The sequence below is a fragment of the Thermobia domestica genome, chromosome 8 (genome assembly GCF_964235325.1).
Source record: "Thermobia domestica chromosome 8, izTheDome1.hap1.1, whole genome shotgun sequence".
NCBI classification, from domain to species: Eukaryota; Metazoa; Arthropoda; class Insecta; order Zygentoma; family Lepismatidae; genus Thermobia; species Thermobia domestica.
In genome coordinates this window covers 259,570,633-259,585,181 of record NC_137461.1, presented here as the reverse complement: position 1 = coordinate 259,585,181, position 14,549 = coordinate 259,570,633, and the positions used below count along the sequence as shown (strand labels likewise).

The window sequence follows — 14,549 nt, the reverse complement described above, 5'->3', positions numbered from 1 at the left end:
CGATCGCTTTGAGCAGAACAAGATGATATTGGTGAATCTAAAGCCTTATAAGTTTTTTCGAGAAAATCAAGAGAAACTAATCTTTTTAAAAGTCAATTGTTGGTATGTAGTAGAACTATAGAAACAATTCCGATTCTTTTAGAAATATCTAAAATCTTTAAATAAAGCGTTCAATTTTACTTGACTTTCCGAAGCTGAGATTACTTATTGTTCCAATTGTTTAGAACGTCATACACGGAGGGGGTATAGCTCAGTGGTAGAGCATTCGACTGCAGATCGAGAGGTCCCCGGTTCAAACCCGGGTGCCCCCTTCAAAGCGTCTTTTTTATTGAATTTATATTTGATTAATGTTCATATTGATATTTATAGATGACTTCATGTCAACGAAAGATCAAAATTTTGGCCCTTCTATAACTCATTCCTTTCGCTTTCATTCCGTTCGCTTTTTCAAGATGGGTAAATTCGGCAGTAAATCAAAGTGTACAGTACAAGGCAACATATAAAGGTTCCAAATATGATGGACAGTTTGCTTACTGAAAAAAGAAATGATGACATGAAGTTTCTGAATGAGACATGTAAAATAGAAAGAAAGTGAAGTTGAATAAATTATGAGTAACAACAAAGGAAAGGCTAATTAAAAGAGAGAACAAAGCACAGCTTGTAGCGTAAGGTTTTTGTACTGAATTTTCCGGTATATAATCATAATATGGACATCTGTAGGTCCTTCCATTTTCCATGCTCCGAAATTCAAACAACTATGGTTTGTGATTCAGTCGCTTGTTCGTACAGGCGGTAATTTTCCTCGGTTTCTCCACATACTAAAGAGTAGATTGTTAATGTAAAAGAAAAATAAATGCCCCGGGTGAGGATCGAACTCACGACCTTGAGATTATGAGACTCACGCGCTACCTACTGCGCTACCGAGGCTGTAGTGTCTCTACTTAAATATTGACGTAACAATTTTATGCGTTTATCTCCGAGTAACAAGTGTACGCGAGGAATCACCATTCATTTACTTTTTTTTCGTGGTGGTATTTACTTTCTTTAACTACATAAGAAAGCGGAATGTATGTTCTCGGGGAATATCCGTCGTTTAAATTTATTCAAATTTATTTTTCTTTCTTTCAGTACGTGTGTACGAAAACAAAAATAGTATTCCATACTCTAGTTTTGATCAATTTGCGTTGTTTACTTTTTAAAATTAATTTTTTAATAGTTACACTGAAAATGTGTATTCTTAGCGACTTCAACTGAACTACACATATTCTTGTAATTAAATGTGGAGGACAAACACTGTGTGAGCGGGTTTCCTCGCGACTTCCCTATTTAATTGATTCTACCATTTCGATGATTGTTATCATCACGATCTTCTGTCGCTACACAGCATAACCGTGGAATATAAAACTGAAAGATTTCATTTCTAATGACTACGTAAGTTTGATTTTCCATTACATAACTTAACGTAAACCCTTCAATTAATTCATAGCTATGCAATGTTAGATTTTTTGGTAGATATACCCTCGAGCGTTTTCAAAAATATAGCCTATATCATCCTGCGTATACGCTCGTTCTTTTGTAAATTTAAGGTGAGAATACACTGGACCATAAATATATTAGTTGAGTGAGTATAAGTCTTATACTCTCGTACATGCCTCCCGAACCAATTCTTTAACACAACCCTTATTCACCAGCTATGTAGCTTGAAGCAATTATGGGGAAAGATTTGTTATGCCCCCTTCCTCCCCCCGCCCCCGCCCGAAGTGGAAGTGAGTAGTAATCGCGACACCTGAGGAAAGTTTGGACTTTGACCCCGACCTTTGTGACGTCATAGGTCAAAGGTCAATGACCTTGGCCCGGGGTCAATGACCTAGGGGTACATAGGACCACCCCTTCTAAATTTTGGCAGGGGTACCATGGCCCACCCCTAAATTTTGGCAGGGGTACATAGGACCACCCCCTTAAATGTTGGAAATTGCCAAATCTAAAAATTGGGTGTGGTAGCCTAGGACCATAATATGTACCTCTATCAGTATTGGGTGTCTATGTCGTTCCCTTTCATGGGTAAAAAAATTGCCAAATATTCACATTTCGGGGATTTTTGACCTTTTTTATCCCCTTTGATGAGATATTATTACCTTATATAATTATATGGGCGTATACAGGGGTCCATTACCTTTCATAACACATGGGTACATTAATGCACCCCTTGAAAAATTTGGGAGGGGTACCTTGGCCCACCCCTTAAATTTTGGAAATTGACCAATTTAAACATTGGGTATTATAGTATAGGACGCTAATATGTATTATGATAAATTTGGATGGTCCACCTCGTTCCCTTTTAGGGGTACAAAATTGCCAAAATATAAACGTAAGCAATACGTTTTACCACGTGTTTGGTTTTTGGTCGATTTTATCCCCTTTGATGAGGTGTTATTATCCTATATAGTTATATGGTCATGTATAGGGGTCCATTCCCTTTCATAAGATATGAGTATATTTGTGCACCCCTTTAAAAAATTGGGAGGGGTACCTTGGCCCACCCCTTAAATTTTAGAAATTGCCCAATTTAAACATTTGGTATTATAGTACTGGACCCTAACATGTATTATGATAAATTTGGGTGGTCCACCTCATTCCGTTTTAGGGGTACAAAATTGCCAAAATATAACCGTAAGCAATACGTTGTACAGCGGGGGACACTTCTAAATGGTACAGCCATATGGCGATTTACAGCTAAAGTGCTCCACCAGTTGAGTCCAAAGTATTTGCCGGGAAGTATTGCAACCGAATTAACTTTAAAAGAAGGCGGGTGGCATAATCGCCAGGCACTGAAAATTCCCGTACGCTTGGGCGAAATTCCCACTATCCTCTACAGCATCATTTCTCCAAATGAAATGGATCTACTCCTTATGGCAAACATATTACTTGATATTTGTTCTATTTCTGGAGATAAGTTCAAACAAAAAATTGAAGTTCAATCCTGTTGCTGTTGGAATGAACACTCTTTCTGTCGTTTGATCTGAAATGACTTTGCAGAGTCTGAATAAATATCCTGTCACTTCAGGAAGGTAGGAAGAGCGGATACTCCCCCCCCCCTCCATCAGTGTGAAAATACATACATTTAATCAAATGCTTAGTGAGAGTGAGCCCATTGGTATAGCACTTTTATGATTTCAATCTTTGCTCCCAAGCCATCTTATGTCATAGCTGATGACCTTGGAAAACGAGAGATGCAAATATGATGAAAGAGAGATACAGTCACATGCGCAAATTAGAATTTGAGGCAAAATGATCGGATAGCATCCATATTTTGTCGAAAATTTTGATTTTGTAAGTAGACATGTAAAAGCTCACCCGAACCTGAGAGCATCCCACTACCAATTGTTGAATTCAAGTGGAGAACTCAGTTGAGAGTATCAGATGATTACAGAGGGGGAGAAACATCATCAGATATGGGAAACAAACTATGAAAAAATTGAACTGCCCTGGCCTGAGCAGGACTTGAACCACCAACCTCATTATTACGAAGCAACGACTCTACTCACTCATCCACGGAGCCACACAGAAAGGCAGGCAGTCATAAGTCAGACATAGAATGTTTGTTACTTACGAAACGTTTATTTCTAAGGGGGAAAGCTAAGCAAATTTCTTTCCCTGACACTAACTTAATTACTGTTGTTCCAGCCTGGGAAGAATATTTTCAACCCCTCCATAAATTTTCCTAACAATTTTCATACATTTATATATAGCAGCACAAAACATTTATCTATGTCTGTTCTGCACAATTATACTTACACAAAACAATTACTTCCAATTCTATTAATTCCATTACCAAGTAAACAGAAATACTGGATATGAAATTCTATATCTCGACAATAGTCTTGCAGAAAATATCCAAATTCAATCTTTCTATTTGGAACAGGGCGAGAAGGTAATGCACATTTAAAGAGTTAATATTACAAACTGGGAGAGCGTAATGGGCAAAAATAAGGGAAAAAAAAGTCTTCGAAAGTTTTCTATTCGCCATATATACTGTTCGACGTGCAAGTATGTTAACGGACAGCGTGGCAGAGTGAGTGAAGTGTGCAACTTGTATGCAAAGCGACCCGGGTTCCATTCCCGTTGGAGTCAATCGTTCTTTGTTTTTTACTTCAACTAATAAAGTAACCGTTTGTAACTATAAATAAAATATTAAGCCACCATATGTTTATAATGAATAAAACAATAGAAATTTTAAAATCACTTGTAAAATCTTTCGATGTTCCATGTAAACTAGCAAGAAAATTTAATCTATTCCGTAAATATACCGATATCACGATTTTATTATGGTTACGACAGTCAACGGCGCCGATTTCTCTGTAAATTTGGGAGGGGGCATTTATAAAAAATACATACAACAATACATGTAACAATAAAAAATACATATAAAAATACGTATTCATAAAAATACATGGGGCCCACATGAGCTTGGGGGGACGCCCCCCATGATCTGCGCCCATGACGACAGTCGTTGCGTAATAAATGTTCTTGACGCTTCGTGTCTACATCTGTTGACAGTGTGCGATTTACAAAGAAGTTGAGGGGGAAATCCCCTTTGCTAATACTAGGTGTTGCTATAACCAACGCAGATTTCCCCCTCATTCCCCTTGTAATTTTCACACTGTTAAAGATGCACGCGAGACGCGAGAAGTCCCGTCTCGCCTCGCATTTGTGAGACGAGACACGAGACGAGAGTGGAAATTTTATGCGAGACGAGACTAAACCATGCGAGACGAGACTAAACCATGCGAGACGAGACGCTAGACGAGACTCGGTTAAGTCTCGCTCGAGAAGTCTCGCGAGACTTCTCGCAGTCTCGCAACATTTATGAATTACTTTTAATTGTATATTTAGTGATTTTACATTTATTGAGTTTTGCGCTAATGCCTCCAGGAAGAAAAAAGTGATTGGGGCATTAGACATTTTATGAGATCTATTATTATGCAAGGTTGATTTTCATAATTAAAGCCTTCTTTAGTTTCCAAACATCATAAAAAGCTTTGTAAATTGGAAATTTATTACAGCATCGATTTAGGACTTTATTTTGCGACATAAACACACACACGCGGGCGCGCACGAATACATGAACTTCTGTTTTTGGTCTGAAAATCGAACAAGACTCCCTATTGCTGCGAAATGTGATATTTCTGTTGTTTCTGTCTTTTTCACATTACTACTAGCGATTAATGTTGGGGGATGGCGGGGAAATCCCTTCTCGTCAAAGTTTATCCCCGGCCCGGCTCGCAGAAATAACATATTTTTAGTTAGATGCCTCCGGATAGAATGCCTCTCAGCAAGCGATAGAATGCGGTCTACAACTGAGGTGTTGAAGTAGGAAGTTAGACGAAACCGCGTTCTTGTAAGGTCAGCATTTTACTTAGCTCAAGATCAAAGGACACGTGGTCTGTGTCTGTGTGGCTTGACACCAGTGCTGTCGGGTTAATCAAAACTTCAGGTTTTGATATTCTGGCGACACTGCAGTTAGTTCAACTGTATGATCTGGAAATTGATCCAGAAAGCTTTTTTCGTATCAAGTATAGTTTGCTGGATATTTTGATTCTCGCAATTGTTAACATGTTGCGTTATCCACAAGTCCGTTGACACAAGTAATGTTATTCCTTGGTGGTTGGTGTAAAGGGAGATAGGCGACAATAGATGGCAGCACTGTTCTCCTCAGTAGCGTAGCCAGAATGTGTGTTTGGGGGGCAAGTGCTGTTATAGGTATATACATATAGAGAAATTACAAACAAAATAATATAAACATAAAAATATATAAAAAATTACAAACATCAAAGTACCAAAGAACATTGTCGATCCTCTTTGGGGGGCGGCCTCTTTGCCCCCCTTCCCTACGCCACTGGACACAAGTAACGTATTTTTATATTTTCTCTGCTACTTTCACAAATTTAATGCTAGAGAGTTTAAACTTTCCGAAAAGAAAGTTCAAACATATTCTAAGGAAACAATCCATGTCAATTTTGGATATTGTGACGTTAAAGAATTCCTCGGGCTAGAAGCAGGCAAAGACAAGGTTGAAATCCGGTTAAATAAAGACGAAGAAATTTACATATATATATAGTAAAAAGATCCGGGTTTGGTTCAATGAGTTCAGAAAAACATATACGGAAATGTTATATTCTTTCTATCCTAATTACATTGGTGACTTTTTTCGGGGCAAAAATGCGCCCGCATGACATACTGGAAAATATTGCTGGAGACCTCTAAGCTGGAAAACAATGTTGGATCCAGCAATAATTTATGCTGGTTTTGCTGTAAATTATGCTATTAATTTGACGAAAATTACTGGTCCAGCAATCAAATTCCAGCACAACTTTTCTTTTAATTTGGAGCGGAGGGGAACAAATTCGGATACCATGTTGAACTCTAGGTTCCGTCTCCTTAGGATGTTATGAACATTCATCCCATGGAAAGCAATGGCAAACCACCATGGATTCACCTTGCCAAGGGACTTTTAGGTCAAATACCTGCCTTCGGACAGAATATCACATCATCATTCATTAACTGCCATAGAATAACAGATTGCAAAATTTTGACCCAGAATATATGCAAGATTGCGAGACCATGCGAGAAAGTCTCGCGCGAGACGCGAGATGAAACACAAAATTTTATGCGAGACGCGCGACAAGACTTCACATTTGCGAGACGAGACGAGATGCGAGACAAGACCAACATTTGAGGCTGCGATACGAGACGAGACGAGACTTTTTCATGTCTCGTCTCGTCTCGCGTGCATCCCTACACACTGTCAACAGATGTAGACACGAAGCTTCAAGAACATTTTTACACAACGACTGCAGTAACAATAATGTTCACGGAAGAGATTAAATTTTGTTTCTAGTTAAAGTGGAACATCAAAAGAATTTACAAGTAATTGAAAATTTCTATTGATTTATGCATTATAAACATATGGTGAATTAATATTTCACTTATAGTTACAAATGCCTACTTTATTGGTTGAAGGAAAAAAAAAGCTTGACCCGAACGAGAATGGAACCCGTAACCCTTTGCACCTGAGTCGCTGATTTTTCTCACTCTGCCACGCCGTCGTTTGATAAGTTTGCGCGTCGTACGACGACTCGCTCGGGAGAGTAATACTCCCGGAAGTATTTTTCGCGCGCTGACTATAGCCAGCTGTTTTACGCGCTATACTAGCCAATTGTTTTAAGTTGGTCACAATATTTATATCAGGGAGTGCAAGGGACACAAAACGAGCCCTATATCATGGAGTACAAGGGGAACAAAACTAGCCCTGCGGGGCTTTAACCCGTTCCTATTACTACTATTATTTATCTGCACAAAAGTAAGTAAATCACTTTTTTGACTATTATTTGGATTGAGTATAGCCCGCTCCCCCCAGTGATTTTTAACGAATCATAGTGATTGTAACGATTCATGTAAGTTCATAATGAATCGGAGTCGCATATTATAAAGATCTAAGATGTAACTCTAGTGGTAAGGAAGCTTTAGTATAAGTAGTAGTAGTAGCAGCAGTAATAGTAGTAGTAGTAGCAGTAATAGTAGTAGTAGTAGCAGTAGTAGTAGTGGTAGTTAGTAGCAATAGTAGTAGTAGTAGTAGTAGTAGGAACGGGTTAGAAGCCCCGCAGGGGTTGGTTGGGTTCTGTTCTCGATATAAGTAGTAATAGTAGTAGTGACCCTTCCAGTTCCGGTGACAAAGAACTGGGGGGAGCGGGCTATACACAAGCCTATTATTTTTATATTATTTTAATTTAAAAAGTGTTATAAAAATGTAAAAAAATTTCTCCGGCCGGGTTTGAACTCACGCCAAAGATATTTTCATTACTAGCATATAGCGCCAGCCCACTCGGCCACGAAGACCGACAGCAACTATCGTTTGATTTCTGCTATTTGAATGTAATGTGGCAAGAAATGGATAACGCCAACCAATCAGAACTGCGTTTTTCGTTCCTACTTCCGGGAGCATTACTCTCCTGAGCTAGTCCTGTCGTACGATATATGCGTCGAGTAGAAAACTTTAAGACGGTTTTTCTACGTCATTTTTGCTCATTGCGCTCTGCCAGTTTGTAATATTAACTCTTTAAATGTGCACTACCGCCTTCCAAAAAATAGTTCTGAAGTTCACTTACCAAAATGTGCCTTTTCCTTGTGAGTGAGCTATTACTGGCCTCCTGTCCAGTTACCTCACCAATAAAGTGAAAATGGCATAAAATGAGCGAAGGCAAACAGTACTTTCACGTCATTTATTTGTCCATGTTTTCTTTGTAGAAAAGTTATTGGATAGTTGGCTGTAAACAATATTACCCACATAGTTTGAAATAATTTGATCAGTCCGTCATTGTAGTAAAGGGCCTAGCGGAATAAGCATGTGAAATCTGCATGAGGAATTTCTCATCTAGATTCTAAAACAAACCAAACAAAATCTGGATAAAACTTAACATTTTACATTCGAGACGGGACAAGGCTAACTCAAATTATCGTCTCGCTTTGGAGATGAGAATCGAGACGAGGCGAAAAGTATCGTAAATATTTCTCGTCTTATCTTGATTCTCGAAATAGTGTATGCCATTCTTTCAGTAACAATTGCTCTGTAGACTTAATCTTATACGTTATTTTGTTACTTTGTATTTCAGAGCTAACCGAATTACGGTCTATGTATATATTGTTGTAGCGAAGTTTTTATAATTATATCTGCATATTCTACAAGTTAGTTTATTATTAGTTTAAAACTTTTAATACCGTTATTAATATCAATAATAATAATAATAATAATAATAATAATAATAATAATTATTATTATTATTATTATTATTATTATTATTATTATTATTATTATTATTATTATTATTATTATTATTATTATTATTAGCTGCGGCCCTCCACTTTACTAGTAAAGACGGTTATGGCCCTCAGGCTCATTATAATTGGACACCAGTGGTCTAGATGGATGTAAGGCGGACATAACGAGGAGGTCGCATCCCCGCTGTAAGTCCTCAGTTTGAGGAGAAACATTACTGTAACACGTCTGAAATTATTGCATAAAAATCACTTCAAAACAACATTTTGAAATTGAAAGGACGAAGCAGTTTATAGATAGGGATGAACGCGAGACGAGACATGTGAAATGCTAAAGTCTCCTCTCTTGTTTCGCAAAAATATTTGAGTCTCATCTCTTGTCCATCTCCATCAATAAATCAAAGACTTTTACATTTTTCAATTTTCTGTGAAGAAATGCCCTCATTCAGCACTCAGGCGGGAATTCATTTTCCAGTAAAATAAAATAATAATAATAAAAAAAAACAGGTACCGTATATCTTCAGATTTCGGTTTGGAGGCGGTATTAACTGCAGCAAATGAAGTTTCGTCACTGCAATTCCATTATCCGACATTTTCTCCCTATGGATATGTGCCTGTCTTTACTGGTATTTCTTTACCTTATATCAGTAACGAATTTAGAAGAAACCCTTTTTTAATAATCTCGGAATTAGGGGAGAGGAGAGGAGTGGAGTTTTTAAACATAGATATAATTAACAGTATTTTTTTTCGGTAGAAATTCCACACTTTACGGACTTCAGCCCAGAAACCCCCTTCCTGTAACAGCCACTACTATATATAATAACAACCTACAGTATAATTCTCAAATAAATATGAATAACTTATCTCACAGTCACATTTCAGTTGCTATTTTCTTTCATTCTCTATTTAAAACGTGTCTATTATGATGTTGTTTGTGTTTCTTATACAATATTGCTGGATTCCTCACATGTTCTATTCATATGTCTTTCATAATCAAATTTAACAGTGCAGCAAGACCTCTCGAGTATAGACATACAGAATCCTCTGCAGACGAAATTTTCAACAAATGAAGATTTTATTCCGTGCAGCGCTTCAGGGAGAACCAAAGAGAACATGATGCACAGCGATGCTTCCCCTGAACATCGATGTAAAAACATACTCGGTTGTTTATCATCGTGACCACTAATTCACCTTCGCGGTCGACCTCTAGATCGCGATGTAGCGTACATCTTCGGCATGAGCATACCCATTTGAATCCATGTGTTTCAAATTCACATGGGTGTTTGTTCCAGTGAACAGTGCCAGTATCTAGGCACTGTGTTTGTGCCACTACCGAGGGTGCGACCGCGACCTATACCTCGACCTCGATCACGAGGTCTCTTCGGTAACATTTTACCGATATATAAACATTTTCATATAATGTAACAATGTTAAAATGCCATACTGTGTTGTTACTCGTAGGGATGGACACAAGTGAGTTCGAGCGAATTTTCTTTAAAACTCGACTCGAGACATCTTTGAGCTCGAACCGAGAACTAGGCTCGAAAAATTTCCTCCAATTCGATTCGAATTGGAGTCGAGTTTCGAGTCGAGTCGAGCCAAATCCGGTGTGTATTTTCGAGTACATTCTTCAAGTATATTACATACACAGTATAATTATTATCAATGACACTACTACTACTACAACTTACTATTATTATTATTATTATTATTATTATTATTATTATTATTATTATTATTATTATTATTATTATTGTTGTTGTTATTATTAATTATAACAACTCTGTATGTAAACATGAAAGATAGGCGGTTTGTATTTGAAAACTAAGAAACTAGTTAAATGAGAACCTCGGTAGTCGTGAAGTCTAGGAGTCAAGGACATTGTTCACTAGCTTCTGAATTTGGGTTGAGGGTCTAAGTTGAGTATTCGGCCTCGAGCCAAACACTGTTAAAAGTTATCGGGCAGTGTTGAATTCAGACATTTTCACCCGGGGGGGGGGGGGAATGTCAACTCCTCGGGGGGACGGTTGTTTTTCTGTATTTTTGCAAGAAAGCAGCAGCATATTTAACAATTCCATTCACATACACATCTTACCTAATATTGAGACTAATTGCTGATAAATATTCAATGTGAAATTATAATTAAAAAAAAACAATCGTTTGATTTCATCTAAAACATTAAATAAAGACTGGCAAAAATATTTTAGACTAAACTTTAACTGCTATTTACAGTAGCTATTTTTGTTATTATTTCCTATATTCAGTAGTTATTGTTTGTTACTAATGTAGAAGTTTTTAAAAAGATTTAAATTAACTCAAATATTTTTTGTCCTAAAACAAACACACACAGAAATATCTTAACAAAAAGTTATCATTCTTTCTCACACTTCTGATTCTAAATTAAGCATATTAGCCTTGGCTCGAGCTGGCTTGGTAGGGATGAGCCATCTGCTCGGTTCGGCTCAACTGAGCCGAGTCGTTGGGTGAGCTGTTGGCTCGGCTCCCTTCTCGGTTCGGGTCGATAGTGAATGAGCTGTGAGCCGAGCTGGTCGAATCGTTGACAATTCTAAACCCGGACCGAGCAGTTTTGAAGACATTTGGCCAGTGCCCTATAACAGGGTTGAATTCAGGGGGTAGCCCGGGGGGAATCTCCCCCCCGAAGAAAATTCATTCCCCCCCCGGAGAAACTCAAAGAATTTCAGTCACAAAATGTAGAAATTACTTCACATAATTATTTGCTTTCTTTCCGTGCACGTGCAGACGAAATCCAATCTCTCAATATACACATAAATGACGCAGACCCATTCTATATAAATATTAAACATGTAACATCTAAGATAGAATACCAAATAGCCAATAAAACTTGTATTTCTTAACGCTATGACCGAGTTTGGCAGAACATGAAATTGTCAACTGTTGAAGAAAGGTTTGTATCTTAGTAGGTACTATACTCTCGCCCTATATTGTATATTTGTAGGTAGCACTAGCACAGGTTGAGATAGGAAAGGAAAGATAGGAAGATCTTTCGATCATTCCATATGATCTCTGATGTCAACAGATTTCAGTTCTTGAAAATGTACAGTTCTTGCATTATTTGAAATAGGGCACCTAAATCCCATTTCTCGCATCGGAAGTAACAGACGTAAATGTGTTTTACGATTGTTAAAGTAAACACACCTTTCTTTAATTAAAAATAATTAAGTTAAAGGGAGAGATTCAGAGGACGTCATTTAGAGGGATCAGGGAGGAACAGTTATCCCTCCTGGATTAGAGACTTATATAGAATTTATCAATATGATAGTAGTATATAAGTGAAAGATCGCTATTGAAGGTGTTGAAGATCCTGCTCAGAGCCGTGCCATGGGGGAGGGGCAAGCGGGGCGACGGCCCCGGGCGCCGAAGTAAGGGGTGAAAAATTCGGGAGGGAAAAAGAAAAGAAAAGAGGGAAAGAAAAACAGAGGAATAAAACACATGTGCACATATTATATAAAATAAAAGAAAAAAAGTAATGAAAAGTGCTCAAAATCAAGGAAAAGCATGGTTTACTTTTTAAAATTGTCTCACCTTTGCGGCTGGTCTGTCGACCTCACTCATATATACAGGGGTGCCGTCGTACAGGGGTGCTTGTTATGAAAAATCTCTTGTGGTTTCGCTATCGAGACGAGACGAGATGCGAGCAGTGTCCCCTCTCGTGAGCTACACTAAAAGTATTCCATATTACTGTTTAGCTTTCATTTCTCATGGCTTTCGTTTTCCACTGTAATCAGGCCATGATTTCAAGACGAGTTAAAACGAACGAACCATTTATCAAACTCGACTGAACCCGAAACTCGACGCGAAAAACTGAATCGGTTCGGAACTCGACTCGAGGTTATTACCTTTGACTTGACTCGAAACTCAATTTGAATTCGAGTCGAGTAGAGTTTTAACTTGACTCGTGCTCATCCCTATGCGTTAGAAAAAATGGTTGCTTATTATTATTCTGCTAAACTAATTATATAATAATAACAATGTTGTTATGCAAAATTAAAAATACAGAATATAGAGAAACATTACACTACAACTAATAAAATGAGAACACATGAACTGGGAAGGAATCAAAACTTGCCAGTAACTCTAAAATCGATACATGCTTTTTAAAGCTAATTTCAAACTCTATAATCAACGGGACTCTAGGATAAGCAAACTGATCTGAAAGAACTCCAATATTACATACCATCAGCAAACTATTTTCTAGTAATAAAGTAGGCCTGCTCATCAGAACACAGTTTTTTCATATTAACCCCTTACTATAAATCGTTAATTATGGCACCCTAGTTGTTGATAAATATTTTCCGCCGGGGCAGTTCAGACTGGTTACTTTTAAATTCTGTCCATCATCATCCTCAGCTCTTAAGAAAAAAAAGTATTCTTTCAAATGTTCGAACGGTAAAATATTTTCGTTCTCCATCTTTATAAAAACAACACCAATCAAAGTAAAATAGACTACCAGTATCATTGCACTCCTAATTCACTCACTGAATGTATTGATTTGGAGCTGTCAAAATCTACGACAAAATCTTCCAGGTGTCTGCAATCAGTACATGTGATTTCCCTAAGGCTGTCCTCATCTTCCAAATACAGCAAGTGGCACTACGAACTTTATAACCAATGCCCTCAATTTCCTTCGTACAGTTGAAACCGATTTTCCTGCGACCTGTTACATAACGATAATTAGTCTAGTGGTCTACGTGTTGAACTGCTGAGCCAAAGGACGAGGGATCGAATCTCGAAGAAGGCCATGAAAATTTTATTACTTGCACAATTATACATTTCACCCATAATACAATGAGCATTCAAACAGTTTATGTTTCCGTGGAAAAGTAAGAATTTACTTCAAGTTAAACTTGTGAGCAGTGAAGCAAAACGAATTGGGCTCACGGTTGTCCAAATACCTGACTATTTGAATAAATCATACGATACGCCTTTAGTATGGAGTTAAAGAGCTTTCTGATACGTATAAAGAAATCTCACTGACCTAAAATCCTTACGAAATAGGACCTACCAGAAGCTTCAACACCACGTCTGCGTCACTTCGGTGAACGCTGTATCGAAACTTCCTATATAAATTTCACTCACGTGACGTCTAGTCAGTTGATCGTACTTGGTTTGTTAGCTAACTATATTGAAGGGGTATAGACGAAAAATATGCAAAATCCATTTTTCAATTTTGTCAGGAAACAAAGAAAATGTGACGCCTTTATGTTTCAGAATTGTTGCCCGTTTTTTTTTTTTTTTTTTTTTTTTTGAGGGGGGGGGTAGATTTCACTCATCTGCTGTAAATAGTAACTACTGCTGTTAACAATTGCTTTCTTTAATTTTTCATTTACACATCCTATCCTCTTTCAAGTTCAGTTCTACATGCCATTCCATTTAGTTTCATATATTCTGTTCGATTACATACACATTCCTCAATCCCTTATAATATGTCCAAATTAACAATACGGTTCTCTTACTTTCTTTCTAATAGTGATGATTTAGATTTCAAGAAAGTTAATTTTAAATAAACATGCAACCAATTTGTTAATTACTACGAGCATTGAGTTCTCCCTCATTGTGTGTTAATATATATTCCTCAGTGTTTACATTCTAATAATAATAAATATTTATGCCAAACTTAGATATAATTGCAGTATACGAAGGTTAAGTGGATAATAAAGCAGTTCAAGCCAATATCT

General features: G+C 37.4%; 2 non-coding genes across 2 annotated transcripts; one reads left to right on the top strand and one right to left on the bottom strand.

Annotated features, from left to right (window-relative positions):
• The first annotated feature begins 239 nt into the window (after positions 1-239).
• TRNAC-GCA (transfer RNA cysteine (anticodon GCA)) lies at positions 240-311 on the top strand. Its single transcript has one exon. It is a non-coding gene; the product is annotated as a tRNA-Cys (tRNA).
• Positions 312-854: 543 nt separating this feature from the next.
• On the bottom strand, positions 855-927 carry TRNAM-CAU (transfer RNA methionine (anticodon CAU)). Its single transcript has one exon. It is a non-coding gene; the product is annotated as a tRNA-Met (tRNA).
• Positions 928-14,549: the final 13,622 nt, after the last annotated feature.